General features: G+C 49.3%; 1 long non-coding RNA gene across 2 annotated transcripts; it reads right to left on the reverse strand.

Moving 5' to 3' along the window:
- Positions 1-388: 388 nt before the first annotated feature.
- Positions 389-16,121, reverse strand: LOC137164829 (uncharacterized). 2 transcript variants are annotated; one of them, XR_010923213.1, is made up of 3 exons: positions 16,033-16,121; positions 10,439-10,711; positions 389-523 (listed from the first exon to the last, which is right to left on the reverse strand). It is a non-coding gene; the product is annotated as an uncharacterized lncRNA (long non-coding RNA). The 2 variants fall into 2 exon arrangements; XR_010923214.1 differs by lacking the exon at positions 389-523 and adding an exon at positions 9,441-9,566.
- Between the last annotated feature and the right edge of the window lie 9,762 nt (positions 16,122-25,883).

A 25,883-nucleotide genomic window follows, 5' to 3' on the forward strand; every position in this document is an offset into this window, starting at 1 on the left:
AAGCCAACAAAGACCACTTGGACTGTTACAGGGGGAGCATATTCCTCTCCCAAAACATGGTCCCTCCACCCGAGGCTGCATTGGGGAGGACGGGAGAGAACAGGAGACTGTCTCCTCCTTGTCCTCTCTTGCTCTCCTTCCCCCTCAAGGCTGGTCTGCTGCACTGAGAAGGTTGGTGGTTTCGGTGCAAGGACATTATGCTGTCCCTTGTTCCCTGCCCTAAGGGTACACAGCACCACTGCTGTGAGATCACAATGTTTTCATTCCCAGGTGTCCATGGTCCAGATGGAAGCATCAGATACTTCACGTTCAAGGGATTTAGGCTGAGGCGCCCCGTGGGCAGGGGCCAGACTGACAAGGTCAGCCTGCAAGGAACATTACAAACAGCGGGAAGAGGATTTGCTTCTATGCTTGGTTCTGACCATCTGTGTTCATTTCTACAGTACCCCGCTCTGGGTGCAGCATGCTTTCAGACTTCCGCCAGAATTAGGCCCGATGCCCAGAAAGAGCAGCTCTTTCTCTCCTTTTATATATAAATGAATATATATATTAAATAAAATAAGAGTCAAACATACATATAAAGTCCAAATAATCATTATTTGTATTGCTACCGTGTCCCACTATTCTCAGCGCTGCCTCCCAAAGTTTACCTTCAAAACAGACTAGAAAGGGAGGGTTTCACAAACGGGGAACTGAGACACAAGGAGGTGAGTGACTGCCCCAACCTGACCCAGCAAGGCTCTGGTTTAACCTTAACTATGAAACCATCCTGTATCTCGCTGTAATCTAGAATACTTTGTGTATATTTATGATTGCTGGAAGTTTAACCACTTGGCAGAGCCAGGATTAGGGGCCAGATCCCACCAAGGTTCTAAACTTCCTCTGCTGCAGCAGCTGGAAGGTTGGAGCTGCTCAAAAACGCCGAGGAGGCTGTCAGCATCCTCACAGCATCAGGCTTTAAGGTGTGACAAGACACTTTCACTACCTACCCCCACTGGAAAGGTGTGAACAGCACCTAGGGCAGGGTGAGAGTACAAAGGATAGAAATAGGAGTTGGATCAAATTAAGACAAGGGAAGTTTCGGTTAACGGTTCAGACAAAACCGCCCAGCTCTATTACATTATGGGATTGTCTCCCACAGGAAAGTGGTCGGAGCCCTGTCCTGGGGGCCTTCAGAACTGGGCTGGATACAGCACTAAAAATCTATTGCTGGAAATGGCCTCGATGACCTTATAGGCCTTTCCAGTCTCTACTGTCCGTGGGACTGGTCCACAGCCCACTGAAGTCACTGGAAGTCGTCCCATTAATTTTAATGTGCTAGGGATCAGACCTTATGATCCGAAACCAAAGTACAGGATTACTTACAATAAACCCTTCCAGCCAAGTATCTGCTACCATTTCATTCAAGGGCCAGGATGTCCAGGCTACAGGATTATACTAGAGCAGTGGTTCACAACCCATTTACCACTGTGGGTCGCATATGCGGCTGTGTGTGTTATGTGGGCTGCAGGATCTACGCACTAGATATACTATTTGTATGACCCGAGGACATCACAGATCCGTGCAGATGTGTGCTGATTGGGCCGCAAGTGGCCCATGGGTTGAGAACCACTAGACTGGCTTGCCATGTGCTTCTCTGAATGTGGCTTAGGCTGGCTACATGATCAGGTATCAGGCCCGAGGGAGAGACTGACACAGACACACATGCACACACACACGCTGACAGGTAGACAATATGGTAGGTAAAGAGACAAAAATAGTGAGAGGTATTAATTGGGCCAGCAGACAAAAGCAGGCTTGGGGATGCAGAGCCAGTTTCCAGGTAAAGCTTTTAATTCCCACCGTCTGTCTAATGCCTGGAAAATGACATTATTTGACCCCCTAGATCCAGCGATGTGATTCACTGCTACCACACTGCACCCACCCTCCTTTACAGAGAGGGGTGAAGGTCCCCTTCCTAATGAAAGGGAGGAAGATATCTGATCATTTAAGCAGCAGCCTGCCTTAGAACTCTTCAGTGGAAGGAAGAGACTCTCAGCACAGACTCTCTGCTGCTGCAGTGGCATTGAGAGATATCCCATCCAGGGAAGAGTGGGGGAGGGGGATGTTTATCCCTTTGACAAGGTGAAATTGACCAAAGCGAAACTGACATCAAAGCTGTAACTGGATGATGGAGAAGTAAGTACATCAAGCCTAATCTAAAGCTGTGTCTCCCAGTGGTGTATATTGCTGGCAATTACAGCACCAGCTCAATACACACAGCCTTGCAGGTCAGCAACTTGTGTCGCTCCTCAGAGTGACACCAAGCAGCAAGAAAGGTTCGGCAACTAATTTCAGATCAAGGCATTGATTGATGTTCTCGTATCCGGAGCAAAGAGGCCCTCTAGCTAGAGCAGAGGACTGGGAGTCAGTCATCTCTCCAACTCTCTCTGGCACGGACTCAGGAAGGCATTCCAGTTCAGGGCAGCAATTCAGCACATGCTTAACTTGAAAGTTAATCATTGTCCTGAATGGAGATAATTTAAGGACATTTGCTTTCCCACATCAAAGACTGCCACTGACTCACTCTGATCTTGGTCAAGTCTCTTAACAGCTCTGTACCTTAGTTTCCCTATCTGAAAAGTATTGGAAATACCTTACAGGGCTGTTGTTATTCTTATTTGTACTCTCTAGCGACTGGGACCCCACTGTGGTAGGCTCTGTACAAACAAACACACAGAGCCAAGAAACCACCCTCATCCCAAAGAGCAAACAAACCTCAGCTGAACCCTGCTTCCTAAATGGAGACTATCTTAGTGGCAAATTTCAACCTAATTGTCTCATTAAAAAAATAGGGCCAATTTCCACTCTCTGTTACTCCAGATTTACACCCGTGAAACTGAGGATTGAATCTAGTCCATTACAAATGATCCTATTGCTGACCATGGAGAAAAGGTAGTAACATTTCTAAGGGTTCTTTATTTACGGTTGCATTAGACATCAGCTCTGTGGATCAGCATCTCTGGTGAAAAACAAAACCATACACACAAGAAACCACCTTCCTGCTGTACTTGGGCTAGTCAATGTGACACATGGTTAGAATGATTTGCTCAAAACTCATCCCATGTTAAAGTTTTTACCATAAGGCATCGCTAGACATCATCATTTACATTCCGTCCAAGGATCTCAAAGCACACTAAAACAATTATCAAGGAGGGCTCACCGCACACTTGTGAGATAAGGAAGTAGCAGTCTCCTCATTTTATAGATGGGGAAACGGAGGCACAGAGCAGTGACAGAACATGCTCAAGGTAGGTCAGTATCAGATATGAGAACAGAACCCTACCAAGTTTTATATCCCATTCCCCTGCTCTAACCACTTCCAGGGCGGGATTAAGGCATACGCACTTTAGGCCAGTGGCTCTTGCGGTCAGGCGGTAATATCCGAATCTCATCGTCCCTTAAAAGAGTTTCTAGCTCTTGTAGTTGCAAAGAAAATATTGAAAATGTGATCCAAGCACAACTGATGCAGTATTGTCTGCCTGAGTCTCCAGAGAGCTTGAAACAATCTCTCTGAGATGTGTGAACTTCACACCCTATGGCAAAAGGGCACTAACACCAAGATCCACTGCTCGCAGGGGGGGGGGAAGGGGCATCCCGTCCGCCCACCCACTCAGATCCACCCTAGCTGCTGGAGCAGGAACAGCAGGGCCTCCCTGCTGCTGCCGCCCCACTACTCTCCAGGGAATGGGGACCCATGCTGCCACTCCTGCCTCTGTGGGGGTGGGGAAGAGAGCCCTATTGGCACTGTGTGGGGTAGGGAACCCCATCCACTCCTGGGGAGGACAGAGGGGTGGGACCATGGGTGCTGTGGCATAACCAGGGGCCTGGATTGCTTTAATCCAGCCCTGCTGTTAGATGGGCATATTTGTTTTTAATTCAAATGAGCTTCACTACAGTGTGTGTGTGGGGGGGCGGCGGCCTGTGAACTGAAAACCAGCGTGCGTCTTGCTCCATGACTGACTACAGTGCACTGCTTCCTAGTGAACGCTCACCTGTTGGGAACAAACCTACTTCCACTGAAGTCAATGAGTGCTATGCCACAGACTACAATGGTCTCTTTATTGAGCTCATTACATGTGCTGCACAGACCCTGCCTGGTTAAACACTTGTTGCATTTGCTAAATAAAGCAGTAAGAACAAGCAGGAGACTTGGTTAAATCATCCCATGAGGCTTACTACAGGCTGTGCCGTTTCAGGCTCCCCAGCAGCCCTGTAAACATGGCCCATCCTGGCCCCTGCTGTTATTCTGCTCAAGTAATACACACGGTTCTCCGTTCTCCAGCATGTCCAGCTAGCAACCATCATTTGACCAGATTTAACCAACAATTACCAGCTGTGAGCAGAATATTGTGGTAAAATACAGCCTACACTCCTTTGCAAAACAGGCACAAACGAAACCTTTTTGAAAAGCCAGTCACAATGCAAACTCCTGTACTCTTTGTACTCAACAATGCTGCTTAAAATTAATAAATATGGGAACGGATGGAGGGTTTTTTCCTGCTTTCCCACAACCAGATCAATCAGCAAAGACCTGGGAGGAAAGCATGAGGACACGCTTGTCTCTGCATTTTCAGTGCCATGATGATCCCAGATTAGCTAGTGACTCACCATGATCAAATGTTTAATACACAGTGTTTGCCAACTCTCACAGCTTTATTGCAAGTCTCGCAATATTTGGTGCTCTTCTTGAAGTGGGAGCATCTGGAATCCTGTGATTACATGAGCATCTCAGCTCTCCACTTAAAATTTAATTTTTTAGCCCTCTTGATTGCAGAGTAAAGATTGAAAATATGACCCGTTTGTACCTGAACAGCTCAGAAACCAAAAGACATTTAAAAAAAAAAATCTAAATTTAAAAACCTGCCAAAACCTCACGATTTTTAAACCACTCCTGATTTTTGGGGCCTGATTCCTGATTTTTGGATGCTTCAGGGTTGGCAATCCTGAGCACACATTATTCTCCCAGTTTAATATCTCTCCCTTCATGTAGAAATCCTTCTGCAATGAAACTCAACAGGTGTATCCAGTCCCTCTGGTAATATGATCACAGCAATACTCATAAGTTAAGTGGGGCTGGGTCTAGACTCTAGTCAGTACGTGGACAGGCAACCTTGTATGCCCTAGCTGCCCTGGTGATGGCAAGTGCTATAACCTCCTGGCTAGATACCATTTCATTTCTCAACAAGTTCCTTTCCTGCAAGCCAACAAACAGCCTTATTTTACTTTTCCTGTCTGGGGGTATACAGCCAGTGAGCTTGAGAGATGGAGGCACTGAATTTTATTGCTTATTTGTCAATAGTCAAAAGGTGCTTCTGGTTATTATCTATCCAGGGTCAGGGGGCTGAAGGAAGATTTTCAGAGGAAAGGCTCCAGCCACGTGGCGTGTGATGCTGCAGCCTGTGTGTGTGCATTACTGCCACTGTCAGTCTTGCATGTCTGCTTTGAGCAGGGGGTTGGATTAGATGACCTCCTGATGTCCCTTCCAACTCTAATATTCTATGATTCTATGTGTGTGGATGACAAAATCTGGAAGTTTTGCTGCAGTCGGAAGGTGTTTCAGGAAGAAGCTTCCTTCTTAAGATTTTCGTTGCCCAGCTGTTTCAATCTGAGACAGGCCAAGCATAGAACCCATGATTCATGATTCCTGACTCCCGATCCACTGCCCTACCTGCTAGAGTCAGTGTTTCACAACCTTTTTGATACCAGGGATCTGCTTGTTGCCTTCCTAAACTGCGTCAGGGACCAGTACCAATCCACGGATACTGCACTAGACCATGCTACCTCTCATCAACAGCCTTTTTACATCAGGTAACCCAGCTCCAAGTCAATGCATGATGGTTGCCTTTGTCCAGACCAATTTTAAATGGCCCAAGAAATGTTTTCCATTGAAGACTGTTCCATGGCCTAATAATTGATCCTCAATGACAGAAATATTTTCCTGATAGCCAGCCTGTTGTTCCTACTTCTTCAATTCATTCTGTGTCCCTCAATTATACTCCCGAGCACAAGTCTAAAAACCCTTAGCAATGGCTTTGCTGGCCAGCAGTGCCATCATAGTCAGTCTGCTTCACTCTTTTCAGTTGTTGTGTCTCCTTTCCTCCTGAATCTGTAAACTAAATAGCAGTGCAAAGCCAGTGTGTCCAAGGGTGGGGTCTGGGAGAGAGTACTGCATAACATCAATTCCTGCTAGGCTAATTTCATCTGCTCTGAGCACATCAGCCGACTGGAGTCAGCATTCAATGAAATTATCCAGTACATTTCTCTTAGTAGGTTTTTTTCCTGCATTTCCTTCTTACCCTGCAGCCTTCCCCTCTCACTCCAAGAGGATGACAGCACAATTTTCATTTTTTTTCCCAGGCAGGAGGGTTAGAAACCTCACATTTAGTCTAGAATCAATACCACCCACATGGTGTGAGTCAGATAAACAGCAGCATGCTGGAGGGAGCAGGGCTGTTATACAGGTGCATAGGGGTCAGACTGGGAAGTGATAGTACCATAAAACATACCCACAGTGCTATGCTATACTGGATATTCAGCTACCAATAAGAGTTAATAATGTCATTTAGGGCTTGGTCCTGCAACTATGGACATTAATGGGAGTTTTACCAGAGATTTCAGGAGACCAGGCCCTTAGGTGGTTATCATTAGACTTCAGAGTCAACATCAATTGAGCTGAATGAGGCATGAAATCAATTTATCCCTCTGAGATCAATTCTTTCTGTCTGTTTCCAGACTCAGATTGACCAGTGTTGGGTCACATCCAGAAGGTTTTCCACCACCACTGGTAGGGCTGGAAAGGAAAGGTGACATGTTCCATAATAGCCTTGCATTTTAGGAACCTTACGTTTTGGAAAACCCAAACTTCAGACTCCTGGGCCACATGTTCAAGAGCTGGGCCCCACAATTGGGACAGGATTTCCAAAAGAGCCCAGTTCCCACGTAGGCATCATGGCCCCTCTGTTCAGCCCAGTGCTTAAGCATATGCTTAACTTTAAGCATCACTGACTTCAATGGAACTTAAATGCATGTGTAAATGCTTTTTTGAACAGGGATAGATTTAAGTATATTCTTCAATGCTCTACTGGATTGAGCCCCCATAGAATAAAAATCAGTATCACCATCTAGCTCTTATATAGCACTTTTCATCAGTACATTTCAAAGTGGTTTACAAAGGAGGTCATTATCCTCATTTTACAAATAGGGAAACTGAGGTAGAGAGAGGCAGTGCTTTGCTCAAGGTCATCCAGCAGGCCAGTGGCAGAGCCAGGAACAGAAGCCAGGTATCCTGACTCCCAGTCAGTGCACGAGCCAGGAGGCCAGATTTTCAGAAATGCTCCTGGAAAATCTGGCCCCCGGTTGTCAGGGTTCAGCACTTGAAAAATCTGCCCTCTTGGCTCTGATTTGCAGAGGGGCCAAAGACCCACAACTCCACGGGACATCAGTGGCAGCTGCAGGGTTCATCACTTTCTGAAAACCAGGCACGTGGTTTCTCAAGCTGGACACACCCCAAACCAGTGACTACTCTTGAAAGTATTGGTCCAATTTTCATTTTTAAACAAATGTTTAAGTGTGAAGAATCTGATGGCGCCACCAGAAAGTCCTGGCAGGGGAGAGGACACAGGTTCCATTCAGACCCTTCTGTGGCCATGATTGTGTACCGCTCCAGCCTTAGTTTGCTAGTAGGAAGTATGAAAACCCGGGGAAAAAACCACCAGCTGTGTTATACAATATTAGCACCAATCCCAGGCTAGAGCCAAAACCCACTAAAGTCAAGGGGAGTCGTTTCCCTGATTTCAATGGGCTTTGGATCACTCCTCTTAGCAGACAAAAGCACAAACTGAAGGAAGAATGCACACACTAGGAAGGAGATAAACGCCTCTCCTGCCCACTCCTCACAGAGATTTCAGGATATCGGGGAGACAGCTGCAAAGGAAAGACCATCAATGCCCCTGTAGTATCAAAATGCCACACGCCTAGCTATGGGGATTCATAAAAACAACTTATTGGTTTCACCAAATTAAAGAGCAATTTGGCTGCATTGAAAAAGCATTATAAATACTTCTCAGCCACATACACATCAGACTAACACATCATCCTGTCAAAAGCAATCCAAGCAAAACTCTGCTTAAGTGCTAACTGCTACTTATTACTGTAAATGTGCTTGTCATTGCCTTGAAAGAGTCTGCCTGCCTCAGTCCTTCCCTACCCACTTCTCCTCAGGCCCTGCCAGATGTGAGGGTAATTGTCCTGCTGTCTTCCTCACAAGGAAGCTGTAAACAAACATTGACTAGCTAAGCGGCCGCAAATCCTGACTGTGCTTGAGTGAGCCTTTCCCATTGGGAAGCTGCTGGGGTGCAAGTGAACTACTCACATTGGATTTCTTCATGCAAAACCACCCTGCAAATATCATTTTCATGCACCCATCTCACCTGATGGGAGGAATGATTCAACAGAGGGAACTGGAAACTGTTAAGAAGAAGGGACAGAATTCTGCTCCCAGATCCAGTGGTGTAAATCTAGAGTGCTTTCATACACTACTCAGATCTGAAATCGAAGGCCGGATCCTCAGCTGGTGTAAACTGACGTGGCTTCGCTGAAATCAGTGGAGCTTTGGATCTGGCCCCTCTTGATTAGAAAGAATGGCAGGGCAGAGATGCACTGCTCTGTTGGTGAATGCAAGTAGGAAGAGACAAAATGTAAAACAGGAAAATGTAGGATGGAAACTTCCTGGCAGCAAGATCCACGGCACTAGGCCATAGACAAATCCTCCCCAAGAAGGAGGGGGAAGATCCACTGCTTAGCCTGAAAATAAATACTAGGAAATGTACCATAGGAAGCTGGCCCAGGGCTTTTTCCCCCTCCCTGTCTTCTCTGGCCACAGCTCTGCACTCTTCATTGCTATCTACTGGCATGAGGCTGCAAATACGCCCCGCTGATAAATGGCCGCTGTCAGAGGCAGAGAGGCAAGTCACTAAGAAGTGACCTTGCCCAAGGCAAGCAGAGCCTGACCCGGCATGGAAAGAGGACAGACTAACAGGAGCTGTGGGCAGATGTCCTAGACTTAATGAGGAAAGGGAGTGAGATGGATTCTTCACTGCACTCCAGGCAAAGGCACCTGTGCTGTTGGTGTGTTTAACAGCTTACATCATAACCTCCCGGGACTTGGCGGGGAATAATCCCATGTGGGTTGGCTTTTTTCAGAACACTGTAAAAGAGAGGCAGGAGAGTCCCGTGGACACGGTGCCAGGCTAGGAGTCAGGAGAGAAGAGTTCTAGTGCAGGCTGTCCCACGGATCTGTTGTGTGAATGGGAGTGAGTCACCGCTCTGGGCCTCAGTTCCCCAATCTGTAAAATGAGGATAATGATACCGGGCTTCCATGCTAAAGTGCTTTAAGATCAATGGATGAGAAGGGTAAAATGTTGCTATTCAGACCGAGGTTTCCTTCATAGGGTTTGCCTTTCTGGATAGACTCCTTGGCCCCTCACATCTGGTATCTTGACTCTGGGGGTAGCCTGTACCTGATGCTTCAGTATAAAGTGAAACCTGCACATTAGACACATAGCTCAATTCCTGCCCAACCCCAACCCACTATCCCCTTCTGCCTCCAAGAGACACTTACACTTTACACAAGAACAAACTATATTAGTGGCTTCAAGTCACATCTCCCTGTCTAAAATCCAGCAACTGTGTTTGATCTGCTGGTCTCATGTGGCCAGGAGTTCTATAGACTGAACATATGTCTTGTGAACAAGCATGTCAATGAACTCAGAACAAGCTCTTGGCCCCCTTGTCACAAGGAGGGTAAGGAGGAGGGACAGAGTGGGTTTCACTAGCTGACTGTTACATCAGCTGTGGGCCATATTATGGCTTCCCAGGCCAAGGGAGCTGGAGACTGGAGTGAGCCCCACCCCCAGCATAGCCCCTGGAGCGCTGGCTAGGGAGGCTGGCCCGTGCTAGTGGCAGGGTCCAGGCCCTGTGAGGGGCACAGCTGGGCAAGGAGGGATGTCGCCCTGCCCACACTCTCCCAATCCATGTGGGGACTAAAGCAGCTGTAGTAAATGAAGTGTAGCAGCAGCTGGAAAGGATGGCAAACCAGCACCATGTGACTTGCCTGCTCTCCACAGACCATAGCTTGAGACCCTCTCAGCTAGAAGATTTTAGCCAATGGTGAGAGATTCTCTACCCAGCCCTTTTCATGCTCCAATTATCCTATCTCCAGGTTCAGTGAGTCACCCACAGAAGTGATGCTGGCTGGGCACTGAGCCCATTCCATTTCCGATTAGATCGACAATATATTTAGATCTGTTATCTTATGTCAACCACCACAGCAAGGCAACATTGTACCATTTCCTTTCAAACGCAGGAGCTCCAGCCCAGCCCTGGGGACTTTCCATACCTGTCACTGAACCAGGAAGAGCTGGAATGGAGGTATTTGTAGCCTGGGAACCGGTCCAGGATGTTCAAGCTCACTTCTAGTGGTGTGTGTTGGCTGATAAGACCATCCATCAGTGGCACCTCTCCGGGGCAGCAGCAGAAGGAGCCCAGCTGTTTGCCGTACGGTTAGTGATATCAGCGGTGACATGACTAGCCTGGGGGCCAATCTGCCAATCACATGCATCGTTCTGAAGATTGAGGAATTCCTGCACCAGGCATGGGGGCCATCGGCAGCCTGCAAGGAAGAAGCGTTCATGTCTCAGTGTCTGAGATGAGCTGAGAGAGCAGAAGCTGCATATATCCATGGCCCTCTGACAGCTGCCTGGGTGACATACCGTCTGTAGAACTGCAGCCCTGCGGTTTTTCACACAGTCCTGCTGTCACTGAGATAGCCCAGCATGGCACAGGCAGGTCTCTAGGACTACATATCCAGCCACAGTCACTCGTTCAGGAACTGAGAAGAAAGCTCAGGTCTTGTTGGGTCACAAGCCAGGATGGTCTGCTATAAAGCAACAGCCACCTCTCCTCTCCAGTGCAGATCCTGACCCTCAGCCAGCAGCAGCTTTTCTGCTGTCTCCAGCTGGCTGGTGACCGGCCTGTATGTGGGCCTGGCCGGATGCAATTTTAAAAACTTTTTCTTTTGCCCAGCCAGGCCGACATACAGGCCATGAACCAGACAGAGCAGGATGCTGATATTTAGAGCCTTTAGACCCATCCTGAACCCAGCGGGACCCGACTACAAGCATCACATTCAGGCCAGGCTGGATATGAAAACAACCTGACCCACTCAGGCTCAGACCAGGTCAGGGGATCAACCCAATGACAGCAGCTGTGTGTACTGCTTCCGTTGGCCACCACCCCTTTGCTGCACTCCATCTGTGCTGTGCAGTGAGAGTGCTGGTGAGACGCTCTCTCAAATTACAGAGAAGTCAGACAGGAGGCGGAGAGAGATGGGCAATGTGCAGGGGGAGTGAGAAGCCCCCACCAGGCTGAGCCCTAAGGATGAGGTGGCAGCACAGAGATTCCAGTGGAAGTGTCGAGTTTAAATTGGGTCTGAAAATGACTTGACACCCTTGGCTGGGTTCGGGTTGGCGGTGCTGGGCTTGGGTTCTGGGCTGAGCTTCAAATTAGGCCTGAGCAGACCTCTCGTGTCAGTATTCTAAAATTGCCCAAGACCAGCCCTCTGGGTGCCAAGATGTGAGGGACAGACGATCTCTTTACTCCCCTTCAGTCATTGAATTGTTGGGGGCCCAATCCTGCCAGCCTTGCCCACCTACAGTAGTGCTACTGAAATCAAACTACTCACACCGGGCCTGCTCCAAAGCCCATTGAAGTCAAAGCCTCCCCACTGATATCAATGGGGTTTGGGTCAGGCCTATTGTCACTACTCAGCCAGAGTAAGGGCAGGACCTAAACATCAGTCGCAGAAGCGCCTTCCCCATGTTTCCCTGGATGGGGTACATCAGGAGCACGCAGGGCTATCGAGTCTCTGATTGCCAAGGGCAACTCCCAGCTCAGGCTCCATTCTGCCAGGGAACCTGACAAAGCTGACACCCACACTCCTGGAGGGGCCAGTCCCAGTCTCAGCTGCAGCAACATGTAACACAGTCACCTGTAAGTGAGATCCAGCCTGTGCAGGGGACCAGCACAGGGCTCCAAACACCGCTTCATTCCCATCACAAGTACTTAGGTGATGCATAGGCCTTTGCACAGGGGTGAATTTCACAGGGTAACCATTGGACAAGAGACCGTCCAAAGCACCCCATCTGGCAGGTTTAAGCAAGCAAAACTCCTACCGACTTCAGTGAGAATTACATGGGTTTATATAGACCACTGGGGAAGGTCCTGTTTGCTATGCCTACATTAGTGGCTGGCTTTCTCCTTTCCCCAGTTACACAGCACTCCATTGTCTGATCGCTTCTGTTCTGAGACTGAGTTGAGCTACTGTGGAGGCAGCCAAAGCCAGGAATGTTTTCATTCTCCTTTTTACCACCTCCTCTGCTAACAGCTTGGAAACTTCCCCGATGATCCCTGCCTTTCCTCATCACTGCTATGGAAATTAAGGCTAAGCATCTAACTGTTATTCCCCACTTACCATCCCTTCTCACAGGCTGCCAAGTACGGAGTGGCTTTTAATTCCCAGCTCAGCAGTATCAGGACTAGCTAGGGAAAGCTGCTCTCCTGTTAGGGCATGGCTAGGAATGGCCAATGGGCTTTTCACAAACACTTGTAAATGCCGCTGCTGAGGCCCCTACGGTTAAGCTCAAGGTCATGTCATGTCATGGTCTCCATCATAGTTTTTCCAATCAACAGGAATTCTGCAGGGAGCCTCATGTGCTTCTTCAAACAAAACACTGCAAGGCCCCAGAGCCCTGATTCAGCCAGGACTGCAAGAAAGGCTGTTGACCTGAGAGGGGGTGGGAAAGAGATGGCTCAGGTAGGAGTGGACATAACTTTACTAGGAACTATTACTAGTCTAGGAGTGGCTTCTTTGCATGGGGATGTCATGGCCCAAAGAAGAACATTTACTCACTCTGGGTGTGTGAGGATGCTCAATGAGGAACAGCTATCAGGTGGCCTCAACAAGTGGTTACCTGGGGAGGGGCAGAAGAACAACCTTTGTTAGGAGTAATCAATTCAAGGCAAGCCCAGCTGCAGCACAGTGCGCTGCCCCTTCAGCTGGTGGGCTTTAGCCATGCATAGCACCTGAAGGTGGGAGGGGGGTCCATAAAGCCTGTGCTGTTCGATCATTTCACTCCTGTGCTGGGTGGGCTAGCGCACACGCTGTTAGTGTTCAAGACACATGAGAGCGATCTGTGTTAGATGTCAATACTGCAGGTGCCAAGCACCTCACTGTTCTAATAGTGAATGCAAGCACAGAGAGACTAAGTGACTTGCCCAAGGTCATGCAAGACGTTTGTGGCAGAGCAGGGAATTGAACCCAGATCTCTGGAGTCCCAGGCTAGTACCGTACCATACCCTACCATACCCACTGGACCATCCTTCCTGTGTCGAGGGGCTCCCGGGTCATAAAAGGGTTAACCTGGACAGTGGTTTGCAGAGCTCACTGACCCCGTGGGCGCTTGCTGGGCTAGTTGCACAGCGTACATATTGGAACGGAGCCGAGGGACACGCCAATCTGAAAGCGTCTAGATTGCAAAGGTGACACGGTTGGGGGGACGTTGCATTTCGCTCCTGTCAGTGTCCACATGTAGAGCCCTCCATCCCCAGCTGCATCCGGTCTCAGAACAGAGAGATCTCCAGGGGAAGGGGACAGGGCTGGCGAAGTAAACCAGTGTTCTGGCTGCCTAGCTGCTGACACTGCTAACACAACGGGGCGCATCTGGCCTTGCTGCCAGGGAGCCAGACAGGCAGGGGCAGCACAGGGAATTCAATTCAAGAGGAGGTGAGAGAATCCAAGTCACCTTGTGGCTGCATCTAAACAGGCTCTTAGAACAAGTGGCAATATTAGGGAATAAACTATTTCTAGAGGCTGCGGCTGTTGCTCTGCTAAGCAATGGGGCTTAGCATAACAACCACCATGAGGCATTTTCTATGCAAAAAAAAAAAAAAAGGAAAAGTAGCAAGTTCTTTTCCTTTATTGTTATTGGCGAGAAAAAGCAAGGCTATTTATTACTGGGCTTGGGAGGCAGCATGGTGACAGAGCTGTGGACTTGGTTTCCTTCACGGCTTGGGCTGGTGCAGTGTTCACTCAAGGGGAAAAAACCAAAACAACCGAAATAGCCCTAAAAGTTTGCAATACTTTTTTTTATTTTTAAATCAACAGGCTGGCTGGTGTGAGTCACTAACGAAAGGCTAAGCGTCAGGTTCTGTCTACCCTTAACCTGCTACTTTGCCACTGTAGAGCTTCAGTGTAGACACTACCTATGCTGACAGGAGAGGTTCTCCCCTTGGCGTAGATAATCCACCTCCCCGAGGGGCGGTAGCTACGTCGACGGAAGAATTCTTTTGTCGATCCAGTGCTGTCTGTACCAAGGGTTAGGCTGGGATAGGTACGTCCCCCAGGAGTGCGGATTTTTCATACCCCAAGAAACATAGCTATGCCAATGGAAATTCCCAGCACAGACCAGCAATCAGGCTTGACAAAGAGAGCTTGTCCCCCAGCCATACAGGTCCCTTTCAGACAATCAACCCCAGGATCCCATGGTGCAAGGACTCCAGGAGGGCCAGCCCTGCCCACCCCCACTGATGCAATATGCAGCATTAGAACACAATAAAATTGGAACAAACAAGGATTCTTGTCTTTTTCAGCTAGTTACCACCGTCCTGCTCTGTTTAACTGCTGTAGACTGGTACTCTATGTCCAGGGCGGGCGCCAGGCAGGACTACAGCATCCTTAAGCACAAGCTAAAAGAAGTGTTGCTGTAGCAACCACTGCTCCAGGCACAACTATGGGGCAGGTGGTGTTATAATGGGGTATTTCGCCAGTGACACCCGTGTAACAGAGCAGAATCCGGCTCACTGAGAACGTTCATGCCTTGAAGCATGAGACCTGATTGCCCCACACCCACCCTTCTCCCTGAGCCACATGTATCGAAGGCCACCCACATGCCCATGTCCAGCTCTGTTGAGTCCCATGGCGTCCCACTATTCATGTTTGCTGTGCATGGTACAGACAGATGCTGAATCCTGGCTGTGGGTGCAGAAGAGGGGGAATAGTGCCAGGATACCCCTTCTCTCCACTGTGCCTGGTAGCGCTCGTTGAGATGGCTGCATTGCTGGAGGAGACAGAGTAGCTGAGCCAGCAGTGCTGTCGGCTCCAGCGAGGACATGGCCACGTGGAGAGATCACATGGCTGACTGGGCAGGGACTGTGGCTAATCCTACCTGCCTCAATAGCATTCCAGCCATGGGGCAGCACTCGGGGGCGTGGTAGGCTGCAGGAGAGGTGCATCCCTGGAGCCATTATGCCCAGTCCTGACCTCTGCAAGCATTTCGCCTCCAGCTGCCCCTGCTGGAGCTTTACTCTTCCTCCCCAGCAGAGGTCTGGCTCCCCTGCATTGTGAGGACACCACAGCAGGTTGGCACTTGATTCACAGTTGAAAATAATCAAGCCAGATATGTGCCATTCTCGGCCGGGCTCAAGTGGGCATGCGGAGTGACACGGCAGCTCCAGGATTTTCCACAAAACAAGGCACCTTCCTCTGCCAAATGGCACCGCACGGACCCTCCCACCCCGCTGTTTATGGAAACTGCTGTGCTCAGAGTCTTTTACCACTGGGAAAACATGACTTGTCTCCACGCAGTACAGAGCCAGGCAGCGTGCTATCCAGGGACTACTCATAGCAAGGCTCGGACAGCACATGATGGCCACTCCCTCCTCAAACACAGCCACAGCTGGGCAGAGAGAACAGAAATGCTTGCAGAGCAACCCTGGTTGGGTGTTTGTGCAGGGTAAGAAGAACCCTCCCCTTTCCTCTCTGTTCCATGCACAGAGCTAATACGGACACAAATCACTGCAGTCTGGCAGCAGCTAGGCAAACGGCCAGCTGGACTCGTGCTAAACTCTTCACTGTTACCATATCCTGCCACTCACCCCTCTCCGTTCGCCTGCTTCGGTCCCCCGCTGCCTCCTGACTGCAGAGCACAGGTTCTCAGGGCCAGGGACTGCCTCCTCTGTTATTCATCTACACAGCGCCTAGCACAATGGGCCTTGGCGGGGGTTCCTAGGGCCTCCTGTAATACAAATCAGAATCAGCCACTGAATAGTCAACCCTTCCATACAGTGTTAAACCCCATGGTACAGCAGAAAACCATGCTAGGACGCCATTCCTATCTAGCTATAAAGAAGGCTGGCCAGGAGAGTTTAGGACATCCTTCCTAGTGTTAAGTTCAATGTACAGTGCCATGCAAATAATTATTGTTCTGCATTGTGTCTTGTCTAATTGCCCAGGTTGCCATAGCAACAGATCTTAGCTTATTGCCATATCAGTAGAGTTAGACTATTAGGGGATAGCTCAGCCAGTCCTGGCTGGTTTTAGTGTTAGTTCCATAAAGACTTTTCATGGGTTTGCATCTCTCTGTGTTTCGTGTGATTTCTCTCTGGATACAAGTACTTTCCAAGGATTTAACATAACAATGATCTGTGAATCCTAGCTTAAGGGGGCACTCATGGGACTGACCCAGACCCAGGCACTGGGCAGAAGTGGTCTGATGAAGGTAGCACAGAATGCAGGAGATGCTTTGGGGTGAGTTTGTATAACAGGAGGTTACTGGGGAATGGAAGCCTCCTGCCCTACTCCTCCAACAGAGAGAGGTATATACACCTCCCCGTATCTACAGGGCCCCTATTACATTCGAGCACGTACCCGCCCCTACCCTGGGAAGGACTCGTTTCTCCATTTTATAGATGGGGAGCTGACTAAGTGACTCAGCTAAGGTCATGAAAGAAGCATTAGGGAGGGGGAGAGGAGCACGGAATTGAACCAGGATCTGCTGAGTCCCCTGTCAACTGCTTTAACCACTGCAACACCCTTCCTCTGCGGCCACACCCACTTCAGGGGGAAATTTTCAATTGCACCTAGTGGGTTTGGGAGCACAGGTCCTACTGAAAGTGAGAGCGGGGCTCCTAAATCCCTTCAAAAATCTTTCCCAATTGCTTCTCCGTCTCCCCATTAAGCACATTCCGGCAGGTTCAGCTCACTGGAAGCAATGGTTTGCTCCCCTGGATGAAGCAGTTCCTGCCCAAGCAGCACTGCCAGCGCTATGTGTGTTCTCGGGGACACTCCCAGCCACCCAAACAAAGACTCACACAAAGGAGTCCGGGGCAGGTTCTGCTGCTTTCCAGCTGCAGGAGGACACCCAGCAGCAGGTGCCAAGTGGGAAAGGGCAGAGGGCAGGTCCTGGTCTCGGCCACGTGGTGTGAACGCTGCCTATTTAAATCCTGGGGCTGGTAGGCAGAGCCCAAAGTAAGCAAAGGCCACCCTGGTTTAGGAGGTGGGAGGGGCTACAGGAAATGTGTATGGGGGACAAAAAATGAACAAAAAGGGGATGGGGCGCAGCTCATAGGGTCAGTGAGGGGACACCCAGCCCAGAAACCCAGACAATGCCTACCACTCGGAGGAGTCCAAGGAAGCAAGCAGCTGCTCTGCAGCCAAGGACTGGCTCCAGTTTCAGACCAGTTTAAGCAGATGAAAATCTATTCCCAGACTGAAAGAACATCAGAGAGTGGTATAGAGGGCAGAGCGTGCTGAGGGGAAGCAGGAAGGCAGAAGAATGAGAAGAGCAGATCAGATGGGGAGGGCGAGGGGCTCCTGCCAGGATGCTGGTTTCATCACCACAAAGTAGCTTTATGTCAAGCTCTTGTCAGGCCCGTTTGGTGAGGCAAGGCTCCTGGCTGGCTGCTCCCAGCACGGATTAAAGCAGAATCCTATCCTCCCCTTCAGTTGGCTGCCAGCTTTCTAGCTCCATCTCCTCAGTTATTAAGGGCAATGAAACACGCTGGCTGGACCCCCTCTCATGCTAGGATCACACTGCTCACAGCATCAGCGCCCTCCCCAGGAGGGTCTGCCAATGCCTGCCTGGAGACTTAGTTATGTTTACAAGGACTAAGCAGTGCGGCGCCAGCCAGCACCCACCCACGTCCCCATCACAGCTGGAGCACCAGGATGTTTCAATGCTAGCGTTCCTGGCTCCTTACCCTCTGTGCCCTGCGAGGGACAGAATGGCAGGTGGGGGAAAGGCAGGCAGGCAGCAGCAGGCAGATGACAGCAAATGAAGGACTCAGTCTACTAGAAAGCTTCCAGGCCTGGCTCACCGCTTGGAAGCGGCTGCTCAGTCACTTTGAGTTCCTGGCTGGGATCTGCTGTCGTGCCTGCCGATCATCAGGCAAGGGAGAGGCAGGAATGATAGGGAACTCGCTCCTCCAGTCCTATTGCCTCCCTCAGCAGCCTGGCACTAATAACACTGGGCCGCCGTGATGCTCCAAGGAACCAAAGGGACGGAGGAGCTCAATTCCCTCTGAATCACAATGGGATCAGCTCCTTTGAAAATCCCAGTCAGAGTGTGTCAGGTTCAAGGTATTGTACAAACAAGAGCAACAGTGCCCCGTCTCACAGGGGTGTCCCCACTTTACTGCACAGCCAGACAGACAGAGAGAGGCAAACCCAGCTGCCTAACGTGGCACAGCAAGTAAGTGGTGGAGCTAGCACTGGAACTCAGGAGTTCCTCTCTCCACCTCCACCCGCCCGAGCTTCTTGGAGTAGCTGAAGTCCTGGGGGAGTGGAGCTCCCAGAGAGCAAGAACTAGTTCGGAGGCAGTCACCAATTTCCTCAGGAGTTACCGGATGCTGACCTGGGTTAGCTTGTGGAAGGGCTGATTTATCATCAACATTTAACGCTTCAGTAATAGGGAGAAACAGCAATCCTGCTCCAAGCTCTTCCCCAGGGAACCAGAGGCCCAATAATAAGCAAGTGTCACTTCACCAGACCCCCTGCCTGTATTTTCTCTGGCCTGCTTCATGTACAAACACTGCCAGCTCTGCCATCCAGATCGTCTTTGCACACAACATCCTCCCCTGCTGCCTTGGCCAGCACACTGGTCTATTCAGATGTGCATGCAGACGTAGGCAGCACTTGAGATGTATTTGTGCTGTGAGCTATTCTGGGGTCAGAGGGAAAATGGCTTACGATGCTGACGGTCTAATGGTACCCAGCTAAGCAAAAAAAAAAAAAGGCACAAGCCATTGAGCAGATGGGCCTTGCTGGCTCTCTCAGGGAGGCATCACCTCATACACCTGCCAGTTCTGTTCATCTGAACTCGGGCTGGATCTTGACGACATGCTGTCTGGTTAACTGTGATGTAGTTCCCTTTCAGATGCAGAGTGTAAAGTCTCTCTCTGAGAATCATTTGTGCAGGGGCAGCTACTGAACATAAGAACGGCCATCCTGGGTCAGACCAATGGTCCATCTAGCCCACTATCCTGTCGTCCGACAGTTGCCAATGCCAGATGCTTCAAAGGGAACGAACTGAACAGGACAATTATCGAGTGATCCATCCCCTGCCATCCAGTTCCAGCATCTGGTTGTCAGAGGTTTAGGGACACCCAGAGTGTCTTGGCTAATAGCCATTGATGGACCTATCCTCCATGAACTTAGCTAATTCTTTTTTGAACCTCGTTATAGTTTTGGCCTTCACAACATCCCCTGGCAATGAGTTCCACAGGCTGCCTGCTTGAATGGAGGGTGCAAACCGTGGGCCAGGAAGATAGTACATGGTGCGCCTGTGCCAACACACACTGCAGACTGGAGCTCTCTCACGTGAGCCTGGCACCTCCCCACCAGGGCTGACAGCAAAGCAGGGTGTGGCATGTGGGGCCAGCAATGAGTAAGCAACTCCAGCTGCACCAGGAGAGACATGGGAGCAGTGGGCCTTGCTAGGGCGGGGGAGGGATGTCTGGAAGAGGAGCCTATCCTTGGAAGTTGGCAGGGCAGCGAGGACCTGGATGAGGGGTATCTGCGGTGGCCTATGCAGTGGCACAGGGCCTGACCTGGAAGCCAGCCCGACTCCAGAACTAGATGCTGGGACTATTCAAGTCTCTGTGTCACAGCAGTAACCATGTTGACAGTGATGGGCATGGGAGCAAGGGAACTCTATTAATGAACGGTCCATTGCTGGGTGGGTAATCACGATGCCAGCATTACTGGATTAGAACATTGGTATAATTTGAGGAAAAGTAACTCCCTGAGCAGGGGCAGGTTTACATGAATTTCCAGCCACCTGCATCCCGATGAAGTCCTTTCTACTGCATTATCAGCAGGTCGCTTGGTGCCCAGCAATGGCCGCTGGCAGTTGTGCCCCTCAAGGCAGCCCATCAACACAGCAGCAGCGACTTCCCAGTTTGGGGCCAGCTGAAGGACAGTCTTTAAAGCAACACTTTCAGTCCCCCAGCTCCTCTTCGTGTTGCCGACAGTGGAGCACTGGACCTGCCCCTAGCCCTTTCCTCACCACAGCCCTGCTGCAGCCCAGGGAGAGTTTCGTACCAGCAGAAGAATGCACTATCCGATCCTGTGCCTCATCCTGCTGCTCCAGGCTGGGAACAGACTGTTGCTGCCACAACAGCAGCAGGCTGCCTGCTCTCCAGGCCTGCAGCTGCTGCACATATCCTGCCACATCAGAACTCGGCTGCTGGGGCCTCAGCAGCAAAACAGCCGATCGATGGGAGAAACCAAACATGCAGCTGGAAGCTCAGAAGAGGAGCAAGAGAGCCTGCTTCTCCCCACATACTCAAGAGCAAGGAAGGGCTCAAGCTGCAGCAATCAAATGGGATGTCGTTTCACATGTGGCTCCACCAATCTGAGGGTGTTTGGTGCAGCCCACCAGAACAGTAGGGTTCTAGATTTCACTCAGATTTGGAGGGGATGGATGTGGGAGCTCATGGGTTCGGGGTCAGAAGGCAAATCTATGCCCTCCCCCCCCCCCCACATATGCAATCCCACAGACAGGATCCCCCCTGCCAGGGGACTCAACATGGGCACAACAAAGTCCTGAAATCACATGGCAGTAATACAAACAGCATCAGGTTCATGCTGCCATAAAAATTAAGTGGGCTCCCTCTCCTTCACAGTGTAATCTTCAGATGAAACTGTTCCACCATTAAAATGGAACAACTGTAATAGCAGAGCAGAAAATCCTACAGCCCACCTGCAAAATTACAGGGCTAGGAGCATTTAGTCAGCCACAGAGCAGCTGTTTGATTGAGTAAAAACCTCCTGGAACGCCTGACTCATGATCGTTAGGGCCTGCAAAAGGGCTCTGCAAACTCTCTGTGCAGCATTCTATTACAAAGCACTGATGGACATTTAGTCATTCTCCAGACATCTTCACTTAGATCAATGGCTAATATGCTCTTAACGTGTTATTTGCAAATGCTGACATGAAGACAGACAAAGGATCATGCCAAAGTCCAAACTATTCCCAGAGATTCAGAACAGGAAAAATCTTTTGAGCCACTGAAAGCTTTGCTGAAAATGTAGAGCCTTATCACTAACTCTTGGCCTGCATGACGCAGATGGCTATTCTGCTTTCTCCACACTGAAGCATCCCGTGCTTTAAAGATGCTCAAGATAATCAGGAGCAGAGGGACAAACGAATCATAAAGGGAAATTTGTCAGAACGTGCCTCATCTTCATCAGTGCAAACAGAGATTTTTCCATTGAAATCGAGGCACAGCTCAAACCAAAACCGGATCTATCCATCCAAATAGAATGGCATGTCTTTGATTTCTCTCCATCCCCACCCCTCCACCAATACCTGGTCCCTGCACTTTGAGTTTAGGGAAGTAAAGAAAAAGCACCACAAAGCATGCTGTAGGGACCAAGTCTGCCCAGGTAAGGATCAGAGTGGCTGATTGAGCCTTTTTCCATCTCTGATATCTATAAAAAAGCAGATATTCTTCATAATTGACACATGAAGAACCCACATTTTCAGCCAGCCAATCTCAAGCCAGTCCAGTGACCATGTGTCCAATTTTACAGCTTCAAGCAGTTGTGCATATCCACCTGGATATGCATAATCAACATCCAGACTCAAAAACCCCACAGCATGAGATATGATCAGAGGGACAGGGAACATGGACTTCTAGTAAAGGCACACACAGGAGTTAGGAGAGCTGTGTTCTTTTCCCATCTCTGTCACACAGGGCGTCAGTGGCTTTAGAGCAATTCACTCAACCTGTTCCCAGTCTATTAATATTTACTAACCCCATAGGGGACAGCATGATAATGGTTGGAAAGTGTCTGGCGGTCCTTGGATGGAGAGTGATTGAGAAGCACCATGAATCATTAGTGACTTACTGATTGACATATTATTTATATTTAATGTAACTGAGTACAAAACCCTTGTGTAACACACACATTAGCTGCATTTCACACCTTCAGATCAAGAGAAACATACAATAAAAAACAAGCAAAGGATAAGTCAGAGAAACCCAACCTTCAGAGAGGAGCCAGCCAGAATTCCTAGTTGCAATATAATCCTACTTGGCATAAGAACGTGATCGTGCCATAAGGCTCTGATCCCAATCATTAATGCTTAACGATGCCATGTCACAAGTGAACATCACGTCATGGCAACAGGAGGGACAATTGCAGAGGATTTACAGGTTCAGACAGAGATAGAGGATTTAAATTCTTTATGGCCATCTAGAGCGAATTTGAATCAAAACTGCTAGGTAGTTTGATCAAGATCACAACTGGATGTTGTGGCTCACAGCTGGAAAAGTCAGTGCATGGGATAAAACTGAGCCCTTTTCACTGCTCCCCACACCTCTCTTCCAAACAGATCTTTCTTTAGAAGCAACTAAAAAACCAATTATGTTTACTATTTACTAGCAGTTTGTTGTCTTCACTCCAAAGTTACTGGAGTTGTTTAAAAGCCAGGAGCACCAAGGCTCTCTAAATGTACATCCGGACATACAGCTGCTGGTCTGGGTGGCGCTCTGGATAGGGTGGGCAGACTCTAGGAGCCCATACAGGAACAAAGGGCTCCTCTGTTGAACGACCTTAGGTTCAGGTGCTTGAGCTCTGCACTGGGGTTCAGGCTGGTTATGGCTGAGTCAGGCTGGGGGTGCCCAATTAATTCCATCCAACATTTATAGGAGGTCTCTTTGGGACAGATGAGCTCCAAGTGTGAAACCCTAGCATCTTGGGCTTCCTAAGGAGGAAGCTTAGGCTGAATTTTATGTCATGTTACCAATAAAGCCAAACTCCAGGGAGGAGAGAGGGAAGGGGGGAGCTTGCAGAATAAGGCTCTGTCTACACCAGGGTTTTCTTGCAAAAAAAAAAAAAAAAAAACCAAACCTGTCCACACCATTACCAACACCAGTGCAGCTCCACTGGCGGGAGCTCTAGGTTAGATGGTTATTGGGCTCCAGGTTACCGGGCTCAATGCAGGAATAACTGGGTGAAATGTAATGGCCTATGCATACACTAAGATTATCTGATGGGCCCTTCTGAACTCAAGCTCCATGAATCTATCAGTTTTCACACTCTCTCTTCTAACCCCACTCAGAAAAGTCACACCCAGCCCCCAGAGGGAAGGGCCTTAGTCCCCAGAATTGCATACAGGAGGGAAAGTGTCCATGAGATGGTCTCTCTCTATGAAGATGTAGTCTAGGCTGCAGCAGTGTCTATGAAGCCCTGTGGGGTAGGAAGCCAGTCTGTTTTTGGTTTTTAACTAGGAAATGTTTCACACATAGCAACTAAACTGTTTGGATGAACAGCTGGCCTTTGTTCTTCTGAATGGCGGCTCCACTACTAAGCAAGCCAATGTTGAGCTGCATTTGCCATTCACAAAAAGCCAGTGTCTGAGGAGTGGGGACAAACACTCTATGATCACCCTGAACTGTTTGGAAGACAGAAGACATTGATCCAATTTTGCTGTATTATTTTTCAAATAATAAAAGGGTAATGAAAGCATTGACAAAATACACTTGCAGATTAAAGCGCACACAGCGTGGCTGGCGAATTACAAGCATCTCTACCAAGTAATTAACCTTATGCAGATTTCTAAGTAATTAACCTTATGCAAATTTCTACCCAAGAGCCTTTGTGACTGACCATCACCACCAGAACCTGCCTCTCCGGAGGCACCAGCCATTGTGCTCACCATTCAGATGCAGCTCCGGATTCCCCTGCACCATCTTCTCCCTGCCACCCATCCCTTCCACATGAGCTCTCCACCTAGCTACAGGGCAGCAATAGCAGAAGTGTCACTGCCTTTCTAACAGCAGGGTTGGAACTTGGGACCCATGGTGCTCTCTGCATGAGGCCTTCAGCCCCAGCCCCAGCGACTAAGTCCTCTTGCTAGCAGCTATAGTGCTCTTTAATCCCTTATGCGGACAAAGAGCCATGCTCGCCTTGTGTAGTTATGCAATCTTCCCCCACGCTGCCCTCCCAGTCCCACTTGTGAGGGTGAGAGAAAGGTAGCTCAGAGAGCAGGTCCAATGGAGCCAGTAACGGAGCCAAGGCAGTGCCAACTTGCAGCGTTGTGGCGGACAGGGCAACACTCGTCCATTGGGAATGGGAGCGGAGACCCAGCTTATTCTACATTAGAAGATTTGTAACACGGCAGCTTCTTCCGGGGTGTAACCCTAGTGACCTTCAGAGGGTGGATTTACCCTGTCTCTCTGCTGCCCCCTTACTGTCATTTTTAGGTGCATCTGCTGGGCTATGTAGGTTAGTCTGTGAACAGGATGGCTCTGCCTACCAGTCCCAGGCCCTTCTGGTGCTCTTGTCCAGCACTGACTGTTGTGTCTTCCCAGTCTAGCCTTAGGCAGACACACCCTTCCTATAAGGCATGAATCTCTCAAGAAATCAGATCCCCTCCCCGGCTCCCAGTCATGCTCACCGCTTTCAGTCTCCCACATGCAGCACTTGCACTCTGGGTTTGTTTTTCTTTTAGTCCTGCACTGCAGCTTCTAAATGCAGAACACACTCGAATAAAAAACAAGCCTCGTAAACGCATCAGTCTTTTATTGCGCACAGAGGCATTGATTAGCAGCATTACTCATAAGTCTGATGGCCCTACAGATAGAGTGTCTGATCCTGGCAGCATGCCACCTGGGGAGCATTCAGAACTAAGCAGCCAGTTGGAGGCTTGTTTTATTGTTAAATAAACATATACAGTAGATCCCACTTATTAACAACCCCTCAGTTGCCAGCAAAAAGTTGCTAATAGAGGAAGGAAGATTTGTGGGGCTGCAGACAAGGAAGGAAACTCTGAGATGTACCTTCCCTGGCTGCAGCCTCACAAACTTATAGCAGAGGTTGGGATATAGCAGAGGTTGGGATGATATAGCAGAGGTTAGTCCTGCTTTGAGCAGGGGGTTGGACTAGATGACCTCCTGAGGTCCCTTCCAACTCTAATATTCATGATTCTATGTACTTGCTGTGGGCAGAGTAGCAGCAGGGAAGGGGTCTGCAGCCCAGATGCCAGCACTTTCTGTGTGGATCAGGGACCCCGGAGGAGAGGGGGTTGCACAAGACTTCTCCCTCCTCTCTGGGGTCAGGGCTCAACACATCCCAGTGCCTCTTTCCCTGGCCACAGTCTCACAAAACTGCCTGCAGCTGGGCCCTTCCTTCCAAGAACAATGGTTAATAAGTGGCATGCCAGTATCCAAATGCCATTAACATTAAAGCTGATGGGAGAGGATTGGTTCCCAGCAAAAATGTTGCTATTAACCTGAAGTTGTCAATATCTGGGTTGCTATTAAGCAGAATCTACTGTAATTAAGGTTGAACAATGCAGACCCAGGTCATTTTCTGGCAGGGCTGATGGCTGGAAGTGATTAAATCCAATGGCTATTAATACCCTAGAATGTGTATGGGCCAAGGTCAGTAATGCACATTAGAAATGGATCAGAGATGGGGATTTTGATATTCAGCAGTG

This window comes from Emydura macquarii, unplaced genomic scaffold (assembly GCF_026122565.2).
Source record: "Emydura macquarii macquarii isolate MOO-44397 ecotype Brisbane River unplaced genomic scaffold, CSIRO-AGI_Emac_v2 contig_2699, whole genome shotgun sequence".
NCBI classification, from domain to species: domain Eukaryota; kingdom Metazoa; phylum Chordata; order Testudines; family Chelidae; genus Emydura; species Emydura macquarii.